Source organism: Schistocerca serialis, chromosome 4, assembly GCF_023864345.2.
Source record: "Schistocerca serialis cubense isolate TAMUIC-IGC-003099 chromosome 4, iqSchSeri2.2, whole genome shotgun sequence".
NCBI lineage: Eukaryota > Metazoa > Arthropoda > Insecta > Orthoptera > Acrididae > Schistocerca > Schistocerca serialis.
The window spans coordinates 61,522,379-61,547,322 of record NC_064641.1 but is presented as its reverse complement, the minus strand read 5'-3'; the positions used below and the strand labels follow the sequence as shown (position 1 = coordinate 61,547,322).

Here is a 24,944-nt window from a genome sequence, read left to right as displayed (position 1 = left end):
TGGGTATACATTCGATTAGAGTCTCCTAGAGAGACTGGTCGTATAGTGAGGAAAATGACACGAACCAGTGAAAGGAATCTTACGCAGAGAAGTAGTAGTCTGATTTTTCTCTTACATACACCCAAATCTCCAGATGTTAGACAATCAGATCGGTACCAAACGTTGTGTGTCGATAGAGTATCAACTAAAACACCGATTTAGTTCGTGCTGTGAGCTGTCGTCCAGTAGAAGATGCGTAATCGGTAATTAAAAATGACACGAGAACTACGGAGCATAGGAAAAGCATATGTATGAGGGAATGCTTTGAAGATCTCGCGTAGATGAGATGATAGAGCGCCAGGTTACCGTAACAAAGATCCCGCATTCATACTCCACTGATAACTATTTGTTTTAATTGTTTACGCGAGAAACTGTTACATGGGAGAACATATTCCTGACATCTACAAGAACTTTCCGGAGTTTGTAGCAACGTTCTTTTGACAGCAGATGATGTGTTCAGATCGGTGTGAAATTTTATGGGACTTAACTGCCAAGGTCATCAGTTCCTAAGCGTACATACTCCTTAACCCAAATTATCCTAAGGACAAACATACACACCCATGCCCGAGGGAGGACTCGAACCTCCGCCAGGACCAGACGCACAGTACATGACTGCAACGCCTTTGACAGCTCGGCTAATCACGCGCGGCCTTTGTTAGTTGAAAGTAAGAGTGCATTTGCAGAGATAGGTATGGTTTTCTGTCGGACGAGACGTCATACCTACCTTTACAAATGTACTCTGTAGGTTTTCTACTTTCAACTAACACAGCGAAAGCAGACTGCTAATAAAACGTTGCTAAAAACTCCGGAAACTCATTTTACATGTCAGGAAAATGTTCTTCCATGTAGGCAGTTAAGGAAGCATCATAACTGTTTTTCTATCTCATTTTGTTCGTTGCATTTGTTCGCGGCGGTCGTTCCATGAACCCATTTAAGATCAACGTTGATTCGTTCATTCAGTTTTTTTTAATTACAGAGGGCACCTAACACTTTGACTAAACACGGTGAAGAAACGTGCCGGCGGGTTTGAACGGGGATCTTCGGTACGATGACCTGGCGCTCTACCAACTTACCTACATGAGATCTTCAAATCATTCCTCCATACATACGCTTTTCCTATTTTCCGTGGGTATGAGGTTACTTTCATTTTCTACTAGACGACAGCACACAGAGCACGAACTAAATCGGCGTTCTGGTTGATACTCTATCGACATACAACGTTTGATACGAGTCTGAGTGTCTGACCTCGTCGCCCCCTATGTTATGCTAGGAGCTACTGTGGCCGGTACTTACGAAAGCCTTCATGGTGCTTTGAGGTGTGTGTGGTGCGCGGTCTGCAGTGACTACTGTGCGGAGCGCCGGCGGCCGCTCTTATAGGGCGGTGCGGCCTTGGCTGCCGGCTGGACTCCTGCCGCTGCCCGCTGGACACGTCGGTTTGGGCGACGCCTTGTCTCGCCGTCGGGGATTCTGGATAAGCTGTTATCTCTTGGTTTTTTGCGCGTGCCAACGATCACGTTGCATTACTGAATCCGGGCGTAAGTACGAGAGTTATTCCAAAAGTAAGGTCCGATCGGTCGCGAAATGGAAACGACTATGAAAATCCGATAAAGCTTTGCACAGATGTGTTGGGTAGTGTCTCTAGTATAACCCCAGTTAGCATCACGTCGCTCTTCTCATTTCTGAGCTCGCAGTGAGTGCGTAAAGATGTCTAGAAAATAGTGTCTGCCGCCAAGTACGAGGGCCTGGTGAGAAATTTCGCCTGAAGCTATGCAGCCAACATTACATAACTGTCGTGCTGTTTCGTCTTCACGACAATTCTCAGCCGCATTCTGCAGGGGCAATGAAGATGCTCCTGCATCGTTTTCAAATGGAAATGTTAGATTACCCACAATACAGTCCGCAATTGTCTCCCCCTGAGTTTCATCTCTGGTCACATGAACCGCTGTCTTTGAAGACAACATTTTGACACAGACAACGAGGTGTAGGCCAGCGTGGAGAATTGGCGGAAAGCACTGGCGGCTGCCTTCTATGATGAGGCTATTGAAAAGTTGGTACAACGCTATGACAAAAGTCTAAGTCAGAACGGCGACTACGTAGAGAAGTAGCTGAAAGGTGTAGCTAATTGTTACAAGTAAAACATTTCTGATGTTCACTGTGGTTTCAATTTGGCAATCAATCGGACCTTACTTTTGGAATAACCCTGGTATTTTCTTCACTGGCGCGTTCTTACACTTCAGGTGCACTATCAGCCAGAGGCTGAGATCATCTCTTCCCAGACACATTAGTTTCCTTGATTTGGAATCATTTCTCTGCTGATACTTTTCCTTATTTATCATATGGCTTCTTGATATATTGAAAATAATACATATAAACTGAGTGATTTTTTCCACCGTTTTCCAACTCTAGGGCTGATAGATGAGAGGATACGGAACAAATAAGATTTAATGAACTTACGTCCGGAAATGCATGGATTCCGTGCTAGAGACCATTTATTCATCCATGCATCGTTACAGAGAAATTGTTGAAAATGGTTTCTATGTGCCTCAACGCTTGCGTTTACGCGCCTCTCTCAACGGCCAGGCTGCATCCGAACAGTGTCGAAGGCAGCATGAATACACTGCTCCAATGTCCCCACACCTGGAGTTGGCTCTGCATGCACGATACTTGTGAAATGTCTTCATAACCAAAAATCGCACAGGGTGAGATCCGGTGAACGAGCAGGCCATGTAACATGGCCCCCTCCTCCTATCAATCGATCGAGAAGACATGACTGAGATGTGTCCGAACGTTGATGGCTAAGTGGACTAGAGCACAATCATTTAACAATTGTATAACCCTTTGACTCATTAATATCACTTCTACCAGCAGGGCAGGCAAAGTCACCCGCAAGAAACACCCGTAGTTCCGGCCTTTTAAGTGACATGAAAGGAAGACTGGCCCCAAAATACGATAGCCAATTGTCCCGATCCACACATTCTCGTTACACGGACGCTCATGATTCGCTGTCACCATACCATGGGGGTTCTGCATACTGTCCCACAGATAACTGTTATGAAAGTTGAAGGTACCATGTCATCTAAAAGGTGGATGACACAAATACCGGAATCGTGGTTGCCTTTTGAAGAAACCGGTGACGAAACTGCTTCCGATGTGGAAAGTCTGTCGCTAGTAAGCCCTGCATGCGCTGTAAGTAATAAAGGTAGTAACAATTGTCATGGAAAATGGCCTACCCTGTACTGGCCGGCGAACTGCCTGGTACTGACACGGCAGTCGCCTTCCACTGTGTGTCCGAATATTTTGGGCTCATTTCCCGCTTCCTGAAACGACCCTGTCTCAAACAAACGGCGAAACACTGTTGCGAACATTGAATGCTGTGATTGTTGTCGGTGGGGATCGGTCTCTTGATACAACCTTGCTGCCCGCTACCCGTTGCCATTTGCCTTTCCGTAAGTAAACACCATGTCGGCAAGCTCTTGCTCGCGATTGGAATACGGAACCATTGTGTATCATATCCACCACTAGGTGAGTCAGCAAGAGAAGTTAGTCGAACACAACATTACCAATTACTAAGGTAAGAGATGGCGCTAGGACAAGACGTGTGAGGAACTGTACGACCCTTTAGGAGGAAACCGTGTATACGGCAACTGCGGCTCATGGTACAGCGCATATTAGACCACAGTCTCTGTAATAAAGTAAGGTTGAATAAATGGTCTGCAGCATGGAAACCACGCATTACTGGATATAAGTTCGTTAGACCTTTTCTGTTCCGTATCCTCTCATCGATCAAAAATAGTTCAAATAGTTCTAAGCACTATGGGACTCAACATCTGAGGTCATCAGTCCCCTAGACTTAGAACTACTTAAACCTAACTAACATAAGGACATCACACACATCCATGCCCGATTCAGGATTCGAACCTGCGACCGTAACAGCAGTGCGGTTCCGAACTAAAGCGCCTAGAACTGCTCGGCCACACGGGCCGGCTCTCATCGTTCAATCCACGTAATTTCCACCCGGTGGAAAAAATCACTCTGTAGAAATAAAACAGCATGCAAATGAACAACCATCTGGGATACTTACGTAATCTATCGAGTTTGGAGACTCCACAGTCACGAAGTGTGTTACTTATCCCATTTGTGTAACAAATATACTCATTTGCCATCTTCCACAGCGAACCTTGTCGTTTACGTCTGCGGTCGTCTAGAGCGGAGTCGGTTTGGTTGGCATCATCGGTGGCTTCAGGGGCATTGCTAGATTTTTACTATCCGATGTCTTTTTGTACTCTTTTGGGAGAACATTTATGAGTTGTAGTTGAGGATGCAGAATATGGTTTAGTGCTAGCGATTGTATCGAATTTTACATGAAGACATCAGCAATCATTCTCATAATGTTATTTAGCTCGCTATAGTTTTGTGCATGTGGGCTGTTTAGCCAAAGTGGAATACAAAGTGGAATACAATGTTCAATGATTGGGAAGGCAAGATGAAGAGCAGAGCAATGTGGAGTGGGTGGCGATGCTCCCACGTTGTACGACACAGCTTTTGGATTTTCTTGTTTCTTATTTTCCATTTTCTAACCGTTTTTGGTAGATGTCATCTGACAGATACATTCTACCGAGAGTTACTCCCAGGTACTTTGGTAATGTATGTGAGTAGTTAAGTTTTGTTAAAGAATCTCTGTTGAGTTCTCTTCCAGCGAATTTATTATACAAGGTGGTCCATTGATAGTGATCGGGCCAAATATCTCACGAAATAAGCATCAAACGAAAAAGCTACAAAGAACGAAACTCGTCTAGCTTGAAGAGGGAAACCAGATGGCGCTTGGCCCGCTATATGGCGCTGCCATAACTCAAACGGATATCATCTCGTTGTTTTAAATAGGAACCCATATTTTGTATTACATATTCGTGTAGTACGTAAAGAAATATAAATGTTTTAGTTGGACCACTTTTTTCGCTTTGTGATAGATGACGCTGTAATAGTTACAAACGTATAAGAACTTTGTATCACATAACATTCCGCCAGTGCGGACGGTATTTGTTTCGTGATACATTACCCATGTTAAAATGGGCAGTTTACCAACTGCGGAAAAGGTCGATATCGTGTTGATGTGTGGTTATTGTGATCAAAATGCCCAACGGGCGTGTGCTATGTATGCTGCTCGGTATCCTGGACGACATCATCCAAGTGTTCGGACCGTTCGCCGGATAGTTAGGTTATTTAAGGAAACAGGAAGTGTTGAGCCACATGTGTTTTAGCTGCTGTAGCGGCTAATCCGCACATCAGTAACAGCTAAAATCGGGAACCTCAAAAACGTCGGTGTTGAGAATGCTACATCAATATGGATTGGATCCGTACCGTATTTCTATGCACCAGGAATTGCATGGCGACGACTTTGAACGTCGTGTACAGCTATGCCACTGGGCACAAGAGAAATTACGTGAAGATGACAGGTTTTTTGCACGCGTTCTATTTAGCTACGAAGCGTCATTCACCAACAGCGGTAACGTAAACCAGAATAATATGCGCTACGGGGCAACGGAAAACCCACGATGGCTGCGACAACTGGAACATCAGCGACCTTGGCGGGTTATGTATGGTGCGGCATTATGGGAGGAAGGATAATTGGCCCCCGTTTTATCGATGGCAATATAAATGGTGCAATGTATGCTGATTTCCTACGTAATGTTCTACCGATGTTACTACAAGATGTTTCGCTGCTTGACAGAATGGCGATGTACTTCCAACATGATAGATGTCCGGCACATAGCTCGCGTGCGGTGAAGCGGTAATGAATAGCATATTTCATGACAGTTGGATTGGTCATCGAAGCACCATACCCTGGCTCGCACGTTCACCGGATCTGACGTCCCCGAATTTCTTTCTGTGGGGAAAGTTGAAGGATATTTGCTATCGTGATCCACCGACAACGCCTGACAACATACGTCAGCGCATTGTCAATGCATGTGCGAATATTACAGAAGGCGAACTACCCGCTGTTGAGAGGAATGTCGTTACACGTATTGCCAAATGCATGGAGGTTGTCGGACATCATTTTGAGCATTTATTGCATTAATGTGGTATTTACTTGTAATCACGATGTAACAGCATGCGTTCTCAGAAATGATACATTCACAAAGGTACAAGTATCACATTGGAACAACCGAAATAAAATGTTCAAACGTACCTAGGTTCTGTATTTTAATTTAAAAAACCTACCTGTTTCCAACTGTTCGTTTAAAATTGTGAGCCATATGTTTGTGACTATTAAAGCGCCATGTATCACAAAGCGAAAGAAAGTGGTCCAACTTAAACATTCATATTTCTTTACGTATTTGACGAATATGTAATAAAAATGGGGGTTCCTATTTAAAAAAAAAAAAAAAAACGCCGTTGATATCCGTTTGACCTATGGCAGCGCCATCTAGCGCTCACGATCAATGGACCACCCTGTATAGGTGGTTAGAGTCTCAATTTTCGAAAGTACGATTACTTTTGCACTACATCGAGGTCTACCGTTAGTCTTTCTTTCGGCTATTCAATTGAGCTAGGCTTCGTTGCCACCTTGTGATTGTACGAGCCTTCTTACAGCAGCGTTAATAGGTCAGACTGCTAACCTAACATGGCAACAGAGTAGCTACTCCTCGATTTTAAAAAGTCGTTATGATTGTTTGTTGTCATAACGTAAAAGCAATAGACTGTCGACGACGTCGTCATTTGGCGATTGTATACAAATGATCACTTCTTGAAGCGACCACACTTATTAGAGCGGGAAAGCAGTCTGTAGATTGGCTATGGGGAAATGCTGACCTCTGTGCATCTTTCTGTTTCTATAGTATTTATCACTGTCACAACCAGTAAATAGAAAACCTCATATATTATGCAAAACAATAATTATTTGCTTTCACAATCGCATAACTTTAACAGCTATGGCCTGTTTCGCCATCTTGAGACAGTCTTACAGAGAGGAACATCGTCACTACTCTACGTCAGAACACTAAGGAAACCGAAATCTGAAAGACGATCACGATAAAACAGTATGTTATCGTAATAGCGAACCAGACCAGTGACCTTGAATTCACCTCTTGTTACAGACAATATACAGCTTTACGCAACTTGAAGATTTTTGAACGTTCTGGTACGTTACTATCCGGGGATCTAGTTAAAGCAGATATGTCTTTAGCTTCCTCTGCTCTTCGAACTGACCTATCCAGTCATATACAGAAAAAGTTTAGTATCGATTCTTGAAACATCTGTGTACCTTCGCAAATTCTTCTGTAACAAATCATTGCCAGAAGTAAAAGACGCATACGCGAAATAAAATACCATGAATCTGAGTTCTCATCATAATAGATGTCCCTCCCACTGGGTGAGCAAGTCAGTTCAAAAGTTGGAGCAAAAAAAGGACGTACCACATCCAAGACCATCATGGCTAGCAAAGCACTGCGTTATTCAAAACAATTATTCACCCTCTTTTTACTTTCAGCACATGTTCATTCTGGGAACAACGTCTTCTGTAATACACTGGTGTGCAAAACTTACATTGATTGCTGAAAAATGGCGTTACAAAAGCGAAATATTTCGAAAAATTTTTGCTAAGTACAAATTGTTGAACACTACACATAATGTAAAAATAATTTTCTACCTAAATGTGATATTTTGGTATATATTGTTATTGCTTTGTTGTAACTAACATGCAGTTTTCTTTTGTGAGTACCGAGGAACATGCTGAAAATTTAGTTTTAAGAGAGACGGCAAGGTCAAGCATAGTTTACACACTCATCTAGCTATGCTAAAATCGACTCGACGTTGACCGATTCTACGAAACCGTTTTGATCTGACTATTCCTCTGCAGGCTGCCATTTGACTTGACCATTTATCTTATACATGTCTCCGTATTTAAGTTTGTACATATTTTATTTTTATATTAATTTTTAATCTAGATAACAATACAAATCATATTTTCTTTGCTCTTCTGTGAGCCCTTGAAATATCTGGACTCGCTCGCATTGCAGGCCCTAACGTTATGCCCCTGGGTACAAGGAACGGACTACAAGAACAATGATGGTGGAGCACAGGAGGCAGAGATAGGACTATGGGAACGAAGATGGTACACTCAACTACGACAACAAAGCTGATGGATGGCTGAACTACGAAAACAAATATGGTGGAGTAGCGAGTCAGGGATCCAACTACTGTTGTAACATCTTGAGTGTTACAGTTCGATCTATGAGAACAAGACCGGAGCAGAATATCGGATATCGAACTAACAGAACGAGACAGTGACTCTCGGGTATGTAGCAGTTGCCTGTTTCATTAACTATGGCAGTAAAATATTGGGATGCGATTGGGAGATCAAAATATCTTTTCCCCCCCTCTCTATCTCCCTCTCATTATGTGTGTGTGTGTGTGTGTGTGTGTGTACATGTGCGTGAGTGTGTACCTTGGCTTAGTAGCGCTCTGATTGCCCTATTTCCAAGACAGGGGAATGGCTTAAGAAGGAGGTGCAAAACATGTTAGGAGAGCAAAACATATATATATATAGGGTGAGCACAAAGTCTTGCCTTGATTATAACAATTTATAACAGAATAACCGTTTGACATAAGTTACACTTGATGCCTTTACATAGGTTAGTGTTACTAGTTTTTTTAAGACCACTTACCACTTACGTTAGTAAACCTCAACGTGTGCTCCCTTTGTAACTCGGAGAATGTCGAGGCGGTATTCCAGTTCCCGCTAGGTGTTTCGTAACAGGTATTCTGTCACAGTAGCCACAGCAGCTTGTATCCTAGCCGTCAGTTCGTCAACGTCAGCAGCTGGTGTGACGAAGACTCTGTCCTTGATATAGGCCCAGAAAAAAAGGTCAAGAGACGTAATGCCAGGAGGCCGGGATGGCCAGGGTGTTGGACCGTTCCTTCCAAACCACCGATCCGGACATTACTCTCCTCTCTATGTGTGTGTGTGTGTGTGTGTGTGTGTGTGTGTGTGTGTGTGTGTGATGACGATGCTGCTGGGGTTCTACAAATACTATGAAAGCATTTTACCATTCTCCTCGCTCAACCCTGCCGCTGCATGTGGGACAATCTAAAGTCAAAGACCGTATCTTGTTGAAGGAGTACTCTCCTACTAAGGGCCTTTCAGATTCTCTCAAATGTCAGTGTTGCAAGTAATGATTTGACTATTCTCAAGGGATCACCTTCTCCAAACTTGTGAAATTTGCTACGAAAATACTCCCTTTCCCTCAAAGGTAGGCATGACAATCAACTGTATGGTATTTTTCCACGCCGCTTTAACCCGACTGTTAAAACCGTTCAAAATTACCCGTTTCTAAAATAATCGATTTTCGACATTTAGTCTTATTACTTCCTGTAATAAACTTAGTAATAGAGCAAAGACTGAAATTTTTTGACTCTGACAGTTTCAAGATACAAATAATCAAAATATTAAATTAAATAGACAAATAAAAGGAAACTTACCCCACCCACCCTTCGTTGCTTTTCTCGAAAAGTGATAAGTGGTTGAATACTACAAAAATCACCAGTATTCTTCTACTGATCCTAATTTTTTGAAACTCTGCTCAAAACTCATATTCTAATCGGCGAGCTCACCACTATTTCGGCATAACAAGTATTCAGTGCTGAAGGATGAGAACTGTGGTTGAAGAACCCTATTTATCTTGTTAATTTGTCCAGCTTCATAAGGCGTATTACGCAGGCGAAATCAGCAGATCAGCTACTTCCTGTTTTTATTATATATTATAAATGAACTGTTGTTAAGTTTTTAATTTATTAATGTTACCATAGTGTCCTCTCTTTTATTAGATCGTAGAAATGGCAGACAAATCCTTAATCTCTTAAACCAAACGATGCATTGTACTTCATTGCTACTTCACTTCGTAAAAATATTTTCAGATAAGGCTTGATGCGATGCTGCGATACAACGGATGTCCAGCGATGGCAGCGAGAAATTGCTGTATAGCCCTGATTGGGGGAGGGGGGGGGGGGGTGCGAGTCTTGGACACTGTATGTACACCCGTACCTTAAGCCACGACACACGGCAACAGGACGTTACTGTCTTAGCAATGCTGTACCACTTCTTATGGCATGTGTTTGTTACTCGTTTCCGTCGACATGATCAAAATTGCATAAATAGCTTTCCCATTTTCTTTTATAATGCAATATTTGAAACGAGTGCAAATTTTACGAATAAAAGTCATTTTTCTTTAAATAAAAGTGTTATTAAAAATCGAATAATCTTAACACCACAGTTACGGCTAATTGATATCTCGGTTTTGTACGCGGTTATTAACAAAAAATAAAAAACACCTATTGTAACCGAGACCATAAAAATCCCAATAAATAATGCTATTCAGAACTAAAATACCAGTATCGGTTTTATCCGGTCGGTATTTCTCATCCCTACTCAGAGGGTAAACGACTTCTACACCCCACGAGAGAAGCCAGCCGACTCCCCAGTTTCTCGGTCTTCCAAATCACTCCACGAAATTAATTAGTCTTTTGGTCATTCTGGTCAATCAGAATTGGGAGCAAAATATTGACCTTTTCATTGTGCGCCCTTCCTCTAAAAGACCTTTTGGAAGGTGCTGCTACCTCAGAGCACTTCTCCTTTTTTCTATGCGAAAGATCTCAGAAAATGCTGTCAAATCACAGAGGAGTAAGCCAGTCATGGAGAATCCGGCCACATCCAATTTAGGATAATTATGAAAAGATCGCCCAGTCACTACCAGGTTAGAGAACAATTTCTTCCTCCCGGATACAGGCTCTGTTGAACATAATAGCACACAACCATTGCTAGGGAACGATATGTTACAATGAATCCACTTGCATAGCAAACATTTAAAGCTAATTCGAAACTTTGCAAGACTTTTAGAACAAATGTAATTGTAACTACAAATATAATATAATTCTACAAACCTTTACACTTTCTTTAACATATCTTCCACATTAAAATGTTGCCATCAGACACGCAGTAAAAATAAGCAATGAGTTTGGATTTAGAATATCATGCAGGAGACAAAGGGAGATGTTCCATAGTATCTAATGCTGTGAGATTACAGTCACAGAATTTCACCACAGTCAGCACGGCAACGTGAATGCGCTACACCACGAAAACAGAATGTTCTCGGAACAAAATTGAAAATGGGTTCTTAATTATGGAGCAGTTTTTAGAGCAAAATACGGGTCTTCAACAAGTTACATCTCTCTTGTGTGATTATGAAACTGTTAGTGATCTACTACAGCTGTTCAAAATATTTAATAGTCAATTCCTGATAATGTTTGTTGTTGTTGTGGTCTTCAGCCCAGAGACTGGTTTGATGCAGCTCTCCATGCTATTCTATCCTCTGCAAGCTTCTTCATCTCCCAGAACCTACTGCAACCTACATCATTCTGAATATGTTTAGTGTATTCATCTCTTGGTGTTCCTCTGCGATTTTTACCCTCCACGCTGCCCTCCAATACTAAATTGGTGATCCCTTGATGCCTCAGAATATGCCCTACCAACCGATCTCTTCTTCTAGTCAAGTTGTGCCACAAATTTCTCTTCTCTCCAATTCTATTCAATACCTCCTCATTAGTTATGTGATCTATCCATCTAATCTTCAGCATTCTTCTGTAGCACCACATTTCGAAAGCTTCTATTCTCTTCTTGTCTAAACTATTTATCGTCCAAGTTTCACTTCCATACATGGCTACACTCCATACAAATACTTTCAGAAATGACTTCCTGACACTTAAATCTATACTAGATGTTAACAAGTTTCTCTTCTTCAGAAATGCTTTCCTTGCCATTGCCAGTCTACATTTTATATCCTCTCTACTTCGACAATCATCAGTTATTTGGCTCCCCAAATAGCATTACGCATTAACTACTTTAAGCGTCTCATTTCCTAATCTAATTACCGCAGCATCAGCCGATTTAATTCGACTACATTCCATTATTATTGTTTTGCTTTTGGTGATGTTCCAGTGGTCTGCAAGATAAAGCATTATTGCTGTAGGTAAATGTAGAACTCTCGAAAGTTTGTATTCAGAGACAGTTTTATCACATGGACCTAAAAGCAAAGATATAGCTGAGTCAGTCATTAAAACATAAAGAATAAAGTCTTCTGTGGATATCACGTAATATCAAGTTGTGTTCTGAAGATCAAAGTATCGTATAAGAACTTTGTGCTGTCAACCATGCAATAGGTCTTTCAGGTGTGGTCAGTTTCCTGATGGACTGACTCCTTATTAAAACCATCTTTATAGAAAGTGACACAGAGGTAGTGCTTTCGAAAGTATGTAACAAAGTCCTATTTAAGACGGTAGATGGACATCTTAGTGCATATATTTTATTGCTGTCTTGCAGTTTGATTCAGGAAGAAGAGTATCCACAAAATAAGCATTTTATTCTTTTGTGTGTGAGGCAAGAAACCGATCTTACCACAGCCTAGCACAGCTGCTTCGGTCCGTATATCTTTCCAGACAGTTCAAGATTCGACTGTACAAAACCCTGATCCAGCCTGTTGTTCTATATGGCTGTGAGACATGGAGTATCCGGAAGCAGGACTTCCATAAGCTCCTAGTTTTTGAGAGAAAAGTGCTTCGGAAGATCTTCGGTCCTTTTCTGGATACAGATACAGGGAAATGGAGGCTCAGATACAACCAAGAGCTTGATGAACTATACCAGCAGCCCAACATAGTACGAACTGTCAAAATCAAACGAATTCAGTGGGCCGGCCATGTGGCCCGGATGGAGGATCACAGATGGCTTCGGAAGGTCCTGGATTTCACACCTTCAGGAAAGAGACCCCCAGGGAGAACCAAGAAGCGTTGGAGGGATGGACTCCATGAAGATTTAAACCAAGTGCCAATAGATGTTGACGGATGGCGAATAGCAGCAATGGACAGAATACAATGGAGAATGAAACTTGTAGAAGCGTGCGGTCCACTGGGCCTGATCACGTAGCAGTAGTAGTAGTTGTAGTAGTGTGTGAGGCACTGGCAGGGCTACATAATAGATTGAGAACTAGCAAAAGCATTTGAATGTGAGTACCGTCGATACATTCAACACACAGAGAAGAGATTTCAGCATAAATGATATTCCATTAAATATGAAAAATGATTCAAAAACTTTTCTGTTCGCAGATGACACAAGTGCTGCTGTTAACGGCGTGGAACATAATTGAAATGATGAGGGAAGTAGGTTAGTCGGTTACGTAAGATGGATCAACGCTAAACTGCAGTAAACGAAATGCAAGTAGTTTCTTAAATTGATCTCTTGTAAAAGTAAAGTTTTATTGTCCTAAAACGGTCAGATCGTTAGCGAAGACAGTTCTTTTAAGTTTTGCAACGGGTGAATATGAAAAGAATTCTTGTAAGTGAAATTAGAACGGGAATACTTGTTTGCTTTGCTTTCTTTCAAGTGCAGTCTCCTACTGATAAATATTCTGAGACAGCTTTGTCCACTCACAAGAAATATTCTTAGCTCAGAAAAGGACAGTCATATAGATCTGCAGTGTCAGTTCGTGGACCTTGTGTAGGTCTTTGGCCAGGTTTTTCGGAACTCTTACTGTACCATCCCTTTTCATGTGCCATTTCATGGGATTTGTTGTTGACAGTATTGGCTCAGTTAGTCTAATCTGCAACATTCATTCCGTGGTAAGTAAACTAGAAGTCGATATGTACCTGGATAAGACTGCTACAAGCGGTGTAGACGAAGGTGTTCAGCAGATTAATTTTCAGTAGGCTTTCAAAGGAACTCAAAACAGTGAATGGTAAACCCACGTCTTCGATATTAAGTGGAAAGGTTTCCTTATAACACACTCCTATTACGTACAAGAGTTCCCCACGTAACTGATGATATGACATTTTTCTGATCACCATTCTGTAAACTATGTACTGACTAGTTCCATGACCACGTATCTTTGCCTCACATGGTCTCATGGAACTGACATGACTGAATTCTACGTAAACTGTATTCTACTACACAAAGTGTCTTCAAGAGAAACCTTCTCTCTGAGAAACAGACACACGATGTATTAATAAAGATTAACAACAAATATTTTGTGGAGTGTGAGATCGTGATTTTTGGGAAGTATCTCTTAGTATGAAAGAAATCCCTATCAATTTGTGGTCATGAGGGTGGTGGAAGCAAGTGGCGCTTGAGGATGACGGAGAACATTTTACACAAGGATGCTATCATGGGGAACAGCTTTCATATACACTGCAGTATTAAAGTTCACTGAACGTTTATTTCAGCAACATTTCTGAATTGACGTATTTTTTAAAATCAGAAACTGATTTGCATCTGTCTAAGATCAGGAAGATTCACAACCGAACTGTACGTAGGCATCTGTTATTCCAAGGAAGTTTTACTTTAGCAAGTGTCATAGTATGAGGAGGACACTGAAGCAGTTGTTATGCCTGCTGCAGTGGGAACAGTAATCTCTAGAGTACAGTGAAAATCAGAAGGGGTATGCAATGCATTTCATACGTGCATTGCAGAGTAGCAAGGCTGTCCACTTTGATGCGTTGCGCCGTCTTATAAATTGCTTTCCTTTTCTGTTTTGTTAAGAATTGAGGAGAACAAGTTGATTACTGAAGGTATATGATACAGATTTAGGTACTTGATTCAAACTGGTTTCCTGCTATAGCGATTAGCTGCTACTTCTTGTAAGGGAATGTTTGAGATATTTATATAGTGTAAAATCTAGTTTTTGTAGTGTAAAGTTCGTTTTTTTCTCGTGTGAACAACAGTAAGGTTTACTTCCTTTGATTGTATACCGAGTGACAGCAACTGTCATGAATAAATGTGAAAATATGGATTGTTTGGCTGCAACGTTACATTGTTTTGAGTTGCGAGATGTATCCGAAATCTAAAATGATTTACTTAGGTAAACACAGTCTCATCTGGAGAACAAAGTGTAAGTGGTGAAACCTGTTACCATTAGACGAGCATTTAACCAGCCGAAAGCAACTGGCGACAACTGGAGCAAGGATTGGTTTCCATATTACGTTCGCATGGCAACGAGCTACTGTTATCAATATAGACTAAAGCCGCAACATAGGAACATGATACCACCTATTCGATACGTCTAACTTCCGATGTCCCGATAAAATCTGAATGTAGTATTGAGTGGTGCTTGCTACAATCGTTCAGACGTTCTCATTAGCCATCCGTGTTTTGCTGTTAATAATAAATAAGATAAGCAATGTCAAGTAGATACTTTTTGTATCATAAGTCATCATTTATTCTCAGCATTGTGTAGTGATGACGGATGTGTATTAATCAGTGTATGACAATAGTCAGATATTGACCCATCTTTCAAGATGAAATAATCTTGTGTGATTCACAAAATGCTAAATTTTATCAGAGAGATCTCGATAAATGTGCCTTCCATAATATTCCCCTACTCCAAATACTACCATACAGAGATTGGGACACAGACTCAGCAATTATGCTCGTGTGTTGATTCTGGTCTCTGAAACTGATGACACATTCTGTCTCAGACTCACCTTGTGGATGCCAGTAATGAAGGTAGATGAATCGAGACCATCATTCTCAAAATCGGATCATCATTTTAGGCAAGTAATCACCCAAAAAGTGTCGAATGAGAGACATGCTTTCGAGGTACTGGTTGTTTAAACTGAGCTGGTTTTATAGGTATTTATTTCCAGAAATGAGACGGATATTTTCTGGCAGCAAACTTTTGTCGTGCATATTGATGACTCTTGTGGAGCTACAGCCTGTGTTATTTTGTGTTAGTGAATATACATCGTTAAAAAAACTTTAAAAATGGGTGGTTTATCTAAACTTTAAAAATCGGTGGTTTATCTGGTGGTCTCGCGGTAGCGTTCTCGCTTCCCGAGCACTGGGTCCCGGGTTCGATTGTCGGCGGGGTCAGAGATTTTCACCTGCCTCGAGATGACTGGATGCTGTTGGGTCGTCTTCATCATCATCATTCATCCCCATTACGGTCGGAGGAAGGCAATGGCAAACCACCTCCACTAGGACCTTGCCTAGTACGGCAGTGCGGGTCTTCCACATCGGTCCCCTACACTCCATCAAGGAGTATGGGACTTCATCACCATCATCATATCTCAGAATAATTGACCCAGGGGCAAACTACATATTAGATTTCTTTAACAAGGTTAATGTTATAAGATTATAAATGAAATCGACACAATTTTTGTTTTGTGATACAGTTGTATTTAGAAGGAAGAGACAAACAGAAGAATCAGTACAGGAGACATCATGTCAGAACTGATGTCATCTTAGCGGTAGTAGTAGGGGTAGCCAACGGCGCCATAGGGGTAGGCGGAGTAGGCCCTGACGGCGGGGTAGCCGAAGGCGCTGTAGGCGTAGGGGGCGGCGTAGGCGTAGTAGGCCTCGGCGCCCTTCAGGGTCTCCTTGGCCTTCTCCTGGGCGAACACGGCCGCCACCAGCAGCACTACGAGGAAAGAGCAGACCTGCCAACACAGAACACACCATTAACTGAAATGTCGTACATTACTGTAACAAAGTGAACATACACATTCCTTGTTGCTGTGGTAATATAATCACCTGGCAGCATTTTTATCTACGCACACACTGAATACTACTTAAAGTCCCCAAATAACAATCAGTCCTACAAATACTTTGTCACGTTTTAGGCACACTCTGTCATCAGAAAATTGGAAACGAACCTAATGGAAACTATCATAACAAACTTGTTTCCGCTATTCTGATGATGGGTCATGACTGCAATTCGTCAATATAGGTTTTTTGTTGGTAGCTTCCTGAAGCACTACTATGGGCTTGCTGAGTTAGTTGTGTAATGGTTGCAGGCCTTCTGTACTGCCTTTTAGCGCAAGTTAAACAGAATGTACCACTCTGAATTTATTTTAGTACACAGAAGAAAATTCTTATAGAAATGAGTTGGTGAGCTTGATGTAGGTAGCAGATAATAGGAAACCTCAACTGTATGAGCCTTGAGACTCTCGTTACGAAATATAGAACAATGTGCGGGACAAACTCTTACACACTATAAACAATACCGTCGAGAAACACAGCTATAATTGAAAACGAGAAAATGGAGGCTTAGAGTTCAACGTCTCGTCGACGAAAACGTGATTAGAATCAGGGCATAGGCTCGGAAGACGAAGGATAGAGAAAACAATCACTTCTTTACTTTTCAAAGGATTCACACTAGTTTTTGCCTTTAGCAATTTAGGAGAAAACCTAAAAATGGATGGCAGGAATTGGAAACATAGTCCTCGTGACTGCAAGTCCTGTGTCTTATTAGTGCTGCGTAAAACCTTTGTGTCAGACACAACTAAAAACCTTCAACATCGAATGGAAGTTTTCAAACGGCACCAGAATCTGTTCTGCAAGTGGTAAAGATTTACTTTCTATTGAAATGTTTTGCAGCGAACATCTATTATAAATAGTGTAAGTCCACAAGAACATGTTTCTTAGAACCAACTAACACAAGAAAACTGCTGGAGCTGAGCTCAGATTCTTTACGAGTATGTAGGCGTGTTACATACGCTGTACGGATACTGGGTCGTTTTTGCATGATATATTGTCTGGCAATATAAGCTAAGCCACTATGTTGCCACAGAGGTATCGTAGAGGGCCTTACCTCTCTCTCATGAGCTTAGAGTGCCAGCCTCTGTCAGCGTCAGCTTCTGTCTTATTCACTGAGACCACAACACACGAAAGAACACTTTAATCAACCACAATACGCCGAACAAATAGTCTGGATTCTTGCAACAACAGGGGCCATTTAAACTCTGATATGACTAAGCTAGTGCTGAAAACTCGCAAAAAGAGAATGGTTAGGTCCTTGGGAAGACCAGTTGATGAAACATCTTTTTTGTTTTGATTATCAAATACAGAAAAAACGGAAAATTCATATTTCGTGTTATTCAAGAGAATACCGATAATTTTCTGTCCCCCAACACTATGATCCGGGATCAAATTCTTATGCCACTATGAAACTGTTGACAAAAATAGTACTGCATAACTGGTTAACTTGTGGAATCAATGTTGTCAAGGCAATAAAACAGTGGAAATCATGTCTGAATTACAATATTATCTCTGTTTTATAATTGCAAATGTGTGATATTGCTGAACAGGAGTTCCACAGTTCATAAGGCAGAAATGAGGGAAAGAAAAGTTTCGACAACCAGATCTACTACGGACTCTGACTGCTCAGATCAAAGACTTCTCTCTCCAGATAAGTTCATCGAATTACGCCAGAAAAAATTCAGTATTTCATAATATCTTCAATGAAAGGTTTTTATTAATTTATTTATTATTTATTTATTTCACCGCTCTCTTTTAATTTGTCATGTAAGTTTCCGACCGCCACGAGCCTGAAACGGGAAGAGTACGCGTACCATTGAAAACCCGCTGGTTACTCGGCGAGCAATGAAGAAATGCAGATTGGGGATTACTAATATAGATACGATAGTAAACAAATGGATTACATAAAGATTGGGGTGAAAGTCACAGTTATGACCACAAAGAAAGTGAAATGGAACTGGCTGGGAACTGTATTCAGGCGAATGGATGGCAGTATGAGCCAAGGCGAATCTTTGCTGAAGTTTAAGAAGTAAAAAGAAGGGCCTGAGGCCTTTGGGGTGGACGATATTTCTTCAGAATTATCGAGATCTTTTAGGAGAGCCTGCTAGGACAAAACTAATCCACCCCGTGTGCAAGGTATATGACACAAGGGAAAATCCTCAGACATCGAGAAGAATGTAATCTTTCCATTTCCAAAGAAGCGGGAGTTTGCAGTTGTGAATATTACCAAGACGTAAGTTTAGTGAGATATAGTTGCAAAATCCTGACACAGTTTGTCTGTAGAAGGATGGAAAAACTTGTAGAAACCTGTCTCGGTGAAGTTCACTTTGGGTTATGGAGAAATGTAGGAACACGAGAGCAGTATTGACTATGCAACTTACGTTAGAACATAGTTTAAGGAACGGAAAACCCGCGATTGTAGCATTCTTCGAAGGTAAAGCTTTGAGGTTTGTTGATGACTTTGCATTTCTGTCAGAGATGGCTCAAAAATAGTTCAAATTGCTCTGAGCGCTATGGGACTTAACTTCTGAGGTCATCAATCCCCTCAGAGATGGCCATAGACTCTGAAGATCGGTTGAATAAATTGCGCAAAGTGTCGAAAAGACGTTGTAAAACGAACATCAACCAAAACTGATACAAGGATAAAAATGTGACGCTGTAGGGGAATACTGAAGTTTTTTTAATTGACTGTCGGAGCGTGTCCGTAGATCCACCTCAATAGTGGAAGATACGATAGTGTGTTTAGACAATTCTGAGCATTCATTAGGACCAAGTTGCACCTTGGTACATGTATTGAGACTAGTCAAATGATGCCATGCAGGCAATTTTCGTGTCAATTATGACGGTACTAGAATGAGGACAGCATAACACCCAGTTTCCGAGTAGGGAAAAACTGCAACTCAGCTGGAGTTCGAACTCGGGTTCGATCAGTTAGCAATCTGCTGCGCTGACCCCACAGCCACCGAGGCCGACCGTATTAGCAGGGTTGATTGGATTGCTAATGAGAAAGTATTGATTCGAATCTGGGAGAAAAGAAATGTGTGACAGAAGTCGGGTAAAAGAATGAATCGGTTGATAGGCCATTTTCTGAGGCATCAAGAGTCCTCAGTTTGGCAGTGGAGGAAAGTGTGGGATCTGGGGTAAGAATTTGAGTGGAAGAGGAAGGCTTGGCTACAGTAAGCTGATTCAAATGGTTATAAATTGCAATAGCAAAAAGACGTTCAAGAAATAGACCATCGTGAAGAGTAGCGTCAAACTAGTCTTGAGACTGAAGATCACAACAAGATGCAGGTACAGTATGGATGCAAGTCGCTGAAGGTCCTAAATGTGGTACAACGATAAGTGGTCTCTGCGATATACTTCATAGTAGTTTGTGTCGTATGTATGCAGATGTGTATGTATAGGCAAGTCTGTTGGAGACCTCCATATGAAAGCGGATGTTGAACGTCTCCTACTGTTGCTGTTGATGGTGATATCATCTTAAGTAGTGAATACACTTGTACTGAATGGTGCTTCATATTTGTAAGGAGGTACTTACGAAAGCCTTCATGGTGCGTCGATCTGTTGCTTCGGCAGACAGTGATGCCTGGACGGCGGTGGGCCGGGCATTTATAGCAGTTCGCGGACGCGGCCTTGGAGCTGGCTGGCCCGGGCGTGGTCGCCGTGTCGCTCTTGAACTTGCCGCCGCGTCTGCTTGCCGGACCTGCTCGCCAACGGCTCTGCGTGTCAGCAGCAAAGGTCAGTAATTGCAGGGCACGCCGGCCGGCCAGCGAAATTGACGACAGGGTTTCCGCTCAACGGCGCACGCTGATGACGTATGTGCTTCGGCGACGAGTGCCAAGATCATTGCTAGCCATTAAAATCGCAGCATCAGCAAGGACAGCAATTACTGAAACTTCACTTCTGCGTGTGCCGTACTATTTATACATAAGTACACCTATAGGTGATTGATGGCCATACGTTGCTACACAAGAATGCTGAGGATTAGATGGGTAGATCACATACCCAAGGAGTTGAATAGAATTGGGGAGAAGTGGAGTTTGTGGCACAACTTGACTAGAAGAAGGGATCGGTTGGTAGGCCATGTTCTGAAGCATCAAGGGATCACCAATTTAGTATTTGAGGGTAGCGTGGAGGGTAAAAATCGTAGAGGGAGACCCAGAGATGCATACACTAAACAGGTTCAGAAGGATGTGGGTTGCAGTAGGTACTGGGAGATGAAGAAGCTTGCACAGGATAGAGTAGCATGGAGAGCTGCATCAAACCAGTCTGAGGACTGATGACCTCAACAACAACATGGCCATACATAGTGCAAAATTTAATAGGGAGAACTGGAACCAGTTGGCACAGATTTTGGTTTTTGATTTTTCAATGTTTTGTGCGTGTTTGGAGTGATTCTGGCGAGTGCGGCGGATAGCTTATCTTCTGACTGAAAAATCATAAAGGGCGCATTAATGAAAAAGTATGTAGGTAACACCAAAAATACTCATCCTAAAGATTGCAATTACGCCAACTAATCCCGTATAAGAGGTTACTTGTTATACTCCTAGAGGTGAATCGGCGAAAGCTGATATAGATTGGGATACTTAGGTACAACAAAGCAATTTTCGAGGAAAAAAAATGTTTAATCAGAACTTCGTGTGACTTCTTCTTCAGAGAACATGTTTTTCAAAAAAACAAATTCCTTGGAAAGAAATAATACTTGAAGGTATAAACAACACTATGAACGTAATGTATAACAAATAATGAATTCTTCAAGAAAAGTAATTTCTGCTTAGTCTTGTACCTAACTGTAATTATTCACATAGAATTCGTTCAATGTTTTAAATCAACCACAAATCTCGGAGTTGAGTGCTTGTTTATTTGAACAGGTGACCTATATTTTTGGAAAATTTCATTTTGTTAGTACTAAATGGAACCGTCCTGTTCTGGCCATCTCTTGTTTTACCCTTTTTTATCAGTGGTGGACACACGAATCCTGCTGCCGTCGGTTTCGACAATCTTTCCAGTGGAGTAGCGGGTACTATACTTCAAAATAACATGGTGATCAGGAGGCCCTTGATATTGTGGGGTATTCGTTGTCGGTCTTGTTCGATGTTCGATGTGGTATACGTATGTCTGAGGGTGTCCAGGGTTCGTGGGAACTGCCGTCGTTGGAGGATGATGATGATGATATTTGGTTTGTGGGGCGCTCAACTACGCGGTTATCAGCGCCCGTACAAAGTTCCAATCATACCCGCCGCTTTCACGAATGATGTTGAAATGATGGGGACAATACAAACACCTAGTCCTCGAGAAGAGAGAAAATCCCCTGCCCGGCCGGAAATCGAACCCGGGACCCCGTGATCCACAGGCAGCAACGCTAGCCCCTGGACGTCTTTGGAGGAGGCTGTGGGTGAATGCCCTCCGTCATGGACAGGTTCCACATCATCTACTGTCATTAATGAAAACCGATCTGTTTTCATTTTAGGCCTAGCTAATATCTCACACGCGATCATGGGAATCCGTACAAGAAAATTCAAATCGACTATTTTTTTTCTAGGAAGCGCTTTCTTCTTCGAATTGTCACCCTTAGCCATGTCGCTCTTACTGGTGGCTGTACATCGCTCTTTCTTATTACTAAGTCTTTAAGCCAGGATTCTATCTTTGATGGGGCTGCGTGGAACGAGTTGTCATAGGCATGACAACTAGCCCCAAAGGGATATCAAAACCAAAATGGATATCACACGCTCACATGGATCAGAAACAGAAGATTATCACACCTTCATGCAACCACAGTTAGTCACACTTTCGGAAACCTCCACCAGCAGCGCCTCAAATCGATGTAGAGGTTTACTAGAACAAATAAGTTTCCTTACCCGTCAGAAAAGCGATTAAGCGGTTTCCTTTCTTTACGATGTTTCCAAGCAGATTGAAGTTACGGTGCATCATGTACCTTTACATACACTCCGTATCACGGTGACAACGCTCTACCCCAGCGGTGGCAGGAAATAGAAGCTGTGTGCCAGTTAACCCCTACACAGAGTTCCACCTTTGTCTGCAAAGTGGCTGTATCCTGGCTGGATAGCGAATCTAACTGAACTTGGATGGTAAATACAGGTATGTTAAACTATGCTGCTTCAGTTGTAAGCGCAGTTCATCATCAGTAATGACTGACGAGTGGTGATGTGCTACCCTCTAGGCAAACCATAACCAGATGTTTTCAGTGAATGAGTGATCTGAGAACGTATTGATCAGCTCAACATTCTAACACCTGCATCGAGGTAGGCCGGGGCAAGTGTGATCTTACGTTTCTTGTTGAAAGACAATGTCACGGACACGTCGAAGAGAGGGCACTGTCATCGACTCTAACATGTCAGAAACGTAACGGCTGCGGTCCACATTAACGGCTACGCGAATCAGAGGCGACGAGTTGTGTACACAGTTTCAACTCCGCATCATTAGGCCAGATGTTGGATCCGTAAGACGATTACGACTGTAATGTGGGAACGTTCGTTCTCCTCGGAGCTCTACATATGGACACGTCTGTCGTGATGCTTTATGCAGAACTGCGGCGCGCCTGAAAAGACAACGTAGTTTCCATTCCTGCATCCTGTGTTGTCGTTGGCCGCATGAATGATGGTGCACGTTCTCTCTCCTGCATTTTAATGGGAAGCAATGGTCGCCACGATGACAGTTTGTTATGCTCCTGACGTCGGTCGTACTGTCCCTGTGGGATACTTGTCGTGCTGTAAACAAGCCCATCTCTTGTCTCAAGCGTCCTAGTATGGCTGCGCCATGACACACGTCCGAGCGAAAAGCATATACGGGGTGTTCAAAAAGCCTCTCCGCAGTGCCGTATGATTGTTAGCCGCGCGTACCGTAATGCCGCAGTGAATACACCGAAATGAAACTCAGTGAAATACAAGTTATTAATTTGTTGAATATTCATTTTTACTTACAAATTTTCACATTAAATGTTGAAAGTGCCCCAGCTTGAAGGGAAGTAACTCAGCCAGGCCAACAATCATACGGTACGCGCGGGTAACGATGATACGGAATTGCAGAGAGACTGAACACCCCCTATATCTTTTAGGGAGCTTGTCACGTGAGATCCTGCATGGCGTTGTAGATGGCTGTCCTAAACCCATACGTTTTATGATCACGTAACTGGAACGGAATACTGGGCATTATTATCACGGATCTATAGACTGTAGTCTCGATAAGGCACGATCCTGCCGCTTTCGAATCCCGACACATGCAGGTAGCCATTTCTCTTCCTTACGCGAGGTATAACACTATCATCTCGCGAACATGCAGCATTAAAATGCGCTTTATCCGTAAGGAACCCTCTGTATAAGCTTTTGTTGCATACGAGGCATAGTCATAAAGGCGTAAATATTACCTCGGAAAAAATCAAGCTGCTATTATGGAACTTGACGATCGTGTTAGTCCTTCAACGCGGCAAATTTTGCCAAACGACGGACGATGCTGCAGATACCTTGGTTACAGTAGTGTGCGTTTTGGTTGTGCACGAAACATTCCAGATCGAAAACCACCTCATCATCGTTCCGGTAATGCCTGCCACGCAAGGGCGCGTTTATCTGAACGAAAAGGATTTGGTAACCGGATGGCATGCTGGGAGAATACGTGAGTGAGGCAAAATTTGATATTTCAAACAAGCAGCGTTTGTTTCTGTGATCTGCACAGAATGAAGTGGGACGTTCTCGTTGTCATGGAGCGGATCCAAGCATACGGCAAGTTAATTTCAAAATATCTTGCAGAATGTTGAAAACTGAGACATAACTGATTTTCACCTTTCCTACACTCCTGGAAATTGAAATAAGAACACCGTGAATTCATTGTCCCAGGAAGGGGAAACTTTATTGACACATTCCTGGGGTCAGATACATCACATGATCACACTGACAGAACCACAGGCACATAGACACAGGCAACAGAGCATGCACAATGTCGGCACTAGTACAGTGTATATCCACCTTTCGCAGCAATGCAGGCTGCTATTCTCCCATGGAGACGATCGTAGAGATGCTGGATGTAGTCCTGTGGAACGGCTTGCCATGCCATTTCCACCTGGCGCCTCAGTTGGACCAGCGTTCGTGCTGGACGTGCAGACCGCGTGAGACGACGCTTCATCCAGTCCCAAACATGCTCAAAGGGGGACAGATCCGGAGATCTTGCTGGCCAGGGTAGTTGTCTTACACCTTCTAGAGCACGTTGGGTGGCACGGGATACATGCGGACGTGCATTGTCCTGTTGGAACAGCAAGTTCCCTTGCCGGTCTAGGAATGGTAGAACGATGGGTTCGATGACGGTTTGGATGTACCGTGCA

General features: G+C 42.4%; 1 protein-coding gene and 1 long non-coding RNA gene across 3 annotated transcripts in view; both read right to left on the bottom strand.

Moving 5' to 3' along the window:
• Nucleotides 1–1,487, bottom strand: part of LOC126475122 (uncharacterized) — a 402,308-nt gene extending 400,821 nt beyond the window's left edge. For both annotated transcript variants that reach the window (XR_007586667.1, XR_007586668.1), the window contains exon 1: nucleotides 1,333–1,487. The gene's annotated coding sequence lies outside the window, so the exon portion shown is untranslated. The remainder of the gene's footprint in view (nucleotides 1–1,332) is intronic.
• A 14,742-nt stretch (nucleotides 1,488–16,229) lies between these two features.
• LOC126475125 (uncharacterized) lies at nucleotides 16,230–20,448 on the bottom strand. The gene is made up of 2 exons (XR_007586669.1): nucleotides 20,151–20,448; nucleotides 16,230–16,512 (listed from the first exon to the last, which is right to left on the bottom strand). It is a non-coding gene; the product is annotated as an uncharacterized LOC126475125 (long non-coding RNA).
• Nucleotides 20,449–24,944: the final 4,496 nt, after the last annotated feature.